Raw genomic sequence first — 6,000 nt, forward strand, 5'->3', positions numbered from 1 at the left:
ACTCCTGGTGGTAAAACTTTGTCTGAGTTTGAACACCAGCGACTGGAAATCTGGAGAAAAATATTATCCCAACTCCATTGTGTGAAATATCGTTGGGGTGGAGAGGAGGTGTGGGGTAGCTGTCTCCTGGGATGAAGAATTTGGGTTCTACAGTATATATCCCAGTCCTACAACATATCCATCGACTTAATAAACTTCACCCCGTGTTCATTAATAAAAAGCAGTGTTTGCCCTGAACAAATGGCTTTTAAAGAGAATGTTTCACATTTTCAAGACTTAACGTCACTGGCGTGTTAGGATAAAAAAAACTCACTCAGATCAGAGGTTCTTTGACACAGTTTAGTGCTTATAAGACTAACTGAAAACATGTCTTAGTTTGGCAGGTTGGCAAATATTTGTTCTGAATGGACTATTTTAAGTAATTAAATGAAATAGTAACTACAATAAATAATAATAACAATGTGTCCATTTATTCATTATTTCCCCTTTCTTTTATTCTCTCTATTCACTGTCATCACTGGTGGAAGGTGGCTTTTCTGGATATGGAAACTATCATTTTCCAACGTTTCCACCGTGGGACTAGCTATGACTTATCGAGCACTTGCTAAGAAATATGGCCAATAAAGTATTCTGGCATCTGCTATTAACATTATCTAGTTAGATCAAAACTATAATTAGAAGAATGTTATGACGTTGGCTATTTATGTCACTGGATAGGCTATAATTGGTTAGTGTGTCACAAGGGCGAAATTGTGGTGTAGATATTGGAGGGAAAAAACAGTAGACAGGGGTCAGGGATCCTCCCCTGAAATCTTTGACATTTTAAAAACCCATTCCTTGCAAATCTACACAGTTTGACATGACTTATTATGCCTCTCTTGATGGGTATTTTGAGGGGTATATGGGGTGTATTGTGAAAACGCAGTATAAGTGGAAGGATAAGTTGTCACAATCATTAATAAAGGTATTTCAAGGCATATATTAAGAAGACACAAAACTTGAAGACTGAATTGTTTTATAATGAGGCACATGAATATTTACAGTACATATCAAAAAAAGTTACTTTATGGCCTCTTTTGAGGGGTATTTTGAAAACAATATAAAAGGAAGGATAAGTCACCATCATCAATTAAAGTTTTTCAAGGCATGTATTAAGACACAAAAGATGAAAACTGAGTACTATTATAATGATGCACATTAAGATTTACATAGGATATCATCTACTAAATTGACCATACATTGTTCTATCAGGTTTTGTAGTTTTCACGAAACAGGTGTTGTACCTCGTTTCCTCCTTCAGGGAACAGTTATAGTCATAAAGTTTATGTTCCCTAGTCAGTCAACTTCAGTAGAACATACTATGGGGAAATATAATCATGCCCCAAGCTGACCCCAATTGATACTAAATGAAGACCTGGCCTTCCCTGTGGCTCAGTTGGTAGAGCATGGTGTTTGCAACACCAGCATGATGTGTGCAACGCCAGGGTTGTGGGTTTGATTCCCACGGGGGGCCAGTACAAAAAAAATAAAAAAATAAATAAAGATTAAAAAAAATTATAATAAATGAATGAAATGTATGCATTTACTACTGTAAGTCACTCTGGATAAGAGCGTCTGCTAAATGACTAAAATGTAATGTAAATGAAGACAGCCCATGGTAGACCACCCCGACCCTGCCAGATGTGGCAGTCTGGGCATTGCGCCCTGCCTAGTGACTTCCCCTGTCCCAGTCTTAAGAACCCTGTGGGCTGCATGGGAAGCAGCGACATCCAACTGGTAGGACATAGCCTGTAGGACATAGCCTGTAGGACATGACTTTCGGGGCGAAGGCCGCAACGTCACCTTAGAGTACTGCATAACGAGGTCCCCAACATGTTTAGCCAAAGCCATGAGCAGGGAGATTTTGTAGGAAAGGATCTTCAGATCCACTGGCTCCAAAGGGGCAACACACAGTGCCTTTAAAACCAGCGGCAACTCCCATGTGGGCGCAATAGGTTTAGAGACCGGTGTGAGATGAGGTTCACCTTTCAGGAAGCGCACAACCAGGGGGTGGGCCCCCGGTGAGGCTCCGTCAATTCCCACATGACATGCTGAGGTAGAGGACATTTACCTCTTAAGGAGCCGGCCATTTTTTTTACAATTTTTGCCTAAAATGTCATACCCAAATCTAACTGCCTGTAGCTCAGGCCCTGAAGCAAGGATATGCATATTCTTGATATAATTTGAAAGGAAACACTTTGACGTTTGTGGAAATGTGAAAGGAATGTAGGAGAATATAAAACATTAGATCTGGTAAAAGATAATACAAAGACAAAAACAACCATTCTTTTGTATTTTTTTGTACCATCATCTTTGAAATGCAAGAGAAAGGCCATAATGTATTATTCCAGCCCAGGTGCAATTTAGATTTTGCCCACTAGATGGAATCAGTGTATGTGCAAAGTTTTAGACTGATCCAATGAACTATTGTATTTCTGTTAAAAATGTTGTATCAAGACTGCCCAAATGTGCCTAATTTGTTTATTAATAACTTTTCATGTTCAAGATTGTGCACTCTCCACAAACAATAGCATGTTATTCTTTCACTGTAATAGCTACTGTAAATTGGACAGTGCAGTTAAATTAACAAGAATTTAAGCTTTCTGCCCTGTCTTTGTCCTGGGAAATGTTCTTGTTACTTACAACCTCATGCTAATCGCATTAGCATACGTTAGCTCAACCGTCCCGTGGAAGGGACACCGATCGTGAAGAAGTTTCAATGTGGAGAATGCCCACTCCTGCTCAAAAAGCTCCTGTAGGAACTTAAGGATGTCCCTCACAGAGCACTGAAAAGGAACAAGTCCTTTATCTTTCCACCAGAGCTCAAACACTTGCCACTTTTACAAATACAGCCCTCTCATGGAGGGCACCCTTGCCGACTGATGGTACCAATAACATTCAGAGGTAAACCTCTAGCCATCAGATTGGCCCTCTCAGGAGCCAGGCCCATAGGAATAAATCTCCGGCCTTGCTTGCCAAACCATATCGTGCACCTGGGACAACAGGTCCCTGCGCAATGGGATTTGCCATGGGTCCCTGCCTACAAAGGCAAATGATCTCTGTGAACCAAGGCTACCTGGGTCAACGGGGAGCCACAAGAATCTCCAATGTGGGCTGAATCAGAACCACTGGCGAAAGCACGGAAAGGAGGGTTTGCCACTGGTGCGCCAGAGCCTCTGCTCCCAACGGGGCACTAGGGTCCCTTATTGAGAAAAACAGATGACTGTGTTTCCTCGCCATGCGTAAAGATCTACGTTTGCCCTGCCCAAAATTTCCACCACCTAGAAGACCAGCCAGGGGTGTAAACTCCACTACTGAGAAAGAGGGTGCTACCTGGTTAAAATTCTGCACCCAAGTTGAAGCAAACGGATACAGGCGTCACCCAAAGCAAGAGCATGTGCGCACTGCTCCCCAGCAATTGGGAGCTAGTTAAGATAAGGAGGGAGAGAGACAGAGTCTCTCCTCGTCTGTTGGTGCATGCCACCGCTAACATATTGTTGCTTCTGACAAGCACAAGCTGGCCCGACAGAAGCAGGGGGAAGCACTTGAGCACCAGATACACCATGTAAACATTTAACATGGACAACGCCTGCTACTGCTCAAAAAACTCCTGTAGAAACATAAGGATGTCGTGATCACCTTACGGTATACAACTTAGCCAATAGCAGAGTGTCCCACCACTGGGCCATGGCCCGTAGGCTTGACAGGGACACCCGAAGCGACCGGCTTAGGTTGTGAGATGCATCCAGGTGAGTGGCTAGCACTCATTAATGGAAGGGCTGCATCAACAATAGCCGCATGAGAACAACTTCCATAAAAGAAGGCATCATCCCCAGTAGGTGTAAGCATTGGTGAGTGAGTGTCACGATTCTCTAAAGCTGAACCCAGAAGCAGACCAGGACAAGGTGAGTAAAATGAAGGAGTGTTTATTTACAGACTCAAGGTGAAAATAGAATAATCCAGGAGACGGAGCGGCAGCGGAGTAGGCAGATCCAATGATGTCACTGAAAACACCAACGACCAGGCAAGGGGGTTGAATGTTCCGGGAGGATGACTGTAGAAAGAGTAAACGGGGGTGAGTAACCAGCAAAAAGTACAGAACAACAAAACTAACTCTGGTAACATGAGGCTGATACGCTGACACAACATACTGTTCATTGCTAACGATCCGGCAGGGAATGGATGTCAGGTCAGAGCTTATGAAGAGAAGAGTTGATGATCAGGACCAGGTGTGCAGATGGCTGATGAGATGCAGGTGCGGTTAATCAAGAGATCTCCCGCCTAGCTTCGTCGCCCGGCAACCAGACAGGGTGTGTTCAGAAACCTCAGGAAACCACTCCAAAACAGAAAACAGGCAGCTCAGGTAGAAAACAGACTCAAGAAGCGGGATTCATGACAGTGAGGGATGCTCGAGACCCAAAAATGGAATGCACCGAGATGGAGTCAGACAGCTTCGGTGAGTTAGCGAACCTGGCTAGCACGCTATGCAGTGCTTGTTAGCTAGCCTTATCTCGGAAGTCTGCGTTCTGAAATAAAATTTGGAAGACTGGAAGAAAAAAAATCGTCCACTTCTAAAACCAAAGTTGTGACCCTGCATAGGGTGTCATAATAGTTTTATAGGCCAAACCATTTGGAAGCTACAGACAATTGTTTGGGTAGACCGTTGTGGTGTCTCAGTCTGACAAACACTGCTCTAGCTTTGTCACCTTTCACCGCAGATGCGGAAATGTGACATTGTCGGTGGCAAAAAAACATACAGTATCTCTAGCTTAAACTGAGATTTTTAATGGGGATTTTTTTATTATGCTAATTAGATTTCAGGGGGGGGGGGCGGACATCGATTAAACTCGATGGAGCAGCCAAAAACCAGGATGAACGCACCGTCTTCTCCTCTTCAATCTGAGACAGATTGACAGTGTTCTGACCCAATGAGAATGAGGGGAGAGCACCAAGGGTGGTATCCCCCCTTTGTACTGCCCCTGACTGAAATTAGTGGGGGAGTGGCACGAATAGATAGTGTGGCTGTCTATAGACAGCACAGCTAAGTGGAAGAGAAGCAGTGTGTCCGAACAGGGCTGAATAAAAGGCTCTGCATGGTCAATCCCACATTTGCAGTGGCCATACAGCATTTAGTGTGAGGTGGCCTCCGCAGAAGTGAGATCATTCACACTTCTTGCGCTTCGGGGAGCTGTCATACACATTCAGTAAATTGGTCTGCACCGCACCACTCAGAGTGATTCAGGAATAATCTCTATAGCCATCCAGCTAATTACAAGCAACTGGCTAAACAAAAAGACCTTTGACATAGGAGCTCAGCCAAGATGGCATGAAGTGAAAAGGCTGCACCGTTTACCCACCTGCATCTCCATCCCGAAATTCCCCATTGTCCCCCAGCCAAATGTACCTACATTTAGTCTATTGTTTATATGTGTATTCAGAAAGCAGTTTATCAGTTACACCGGTGGGCCACAGTGCCAATAAATTAATAAAACCAAAATCTTACCTTGACATGGAAGAGTTCCAGTGTTGGATAGCCATAGTCAGCTAGCTAACATAGCATCCCTCTGTTTGGGCCGGGTGTTTCAGTAGGCTAAAGTAGCTAGCTGCATTGAGCTAGCTAAGTGAAAGTTTAAAATAAATACTACCAAATATGACTAGCTCTCTCGATTCAGTTCAATTTAAGGGGCTTTATTGGCATGGGAAACATATGTTTACATTGCCAAAGCAAGTGAAGTAGGTAAGAAACAAAAGTGAAAAACAATAAAAAATTAACAGTAAACATTACACCCACAAAAGTTCCAAAAGTAATTTCCAATGTCCTATTATGTCTATAGACAGTGTTGTAATGATGTGCAATAGCAAGGCTTTCCTCACTGAGTCTGTACATAGTCAAAGCTTTACTTAAGTTTGGGTCAGTCACAGTGGTCATTTATTATGCCACTGTGTACTCTAGCATTCTAG

Source organism: Salmo salar, chromosome 11, assembly GCF_965601325.2.
Source record: "Salmo salar chromosome 11, fSalSal1, whole genome shotgun sequence".
NCBI lineage: Eukaryota > Metazoa > Chordata > Actinopteri > Salmoniformes > Salmonidae > Salmo > Salmo salar.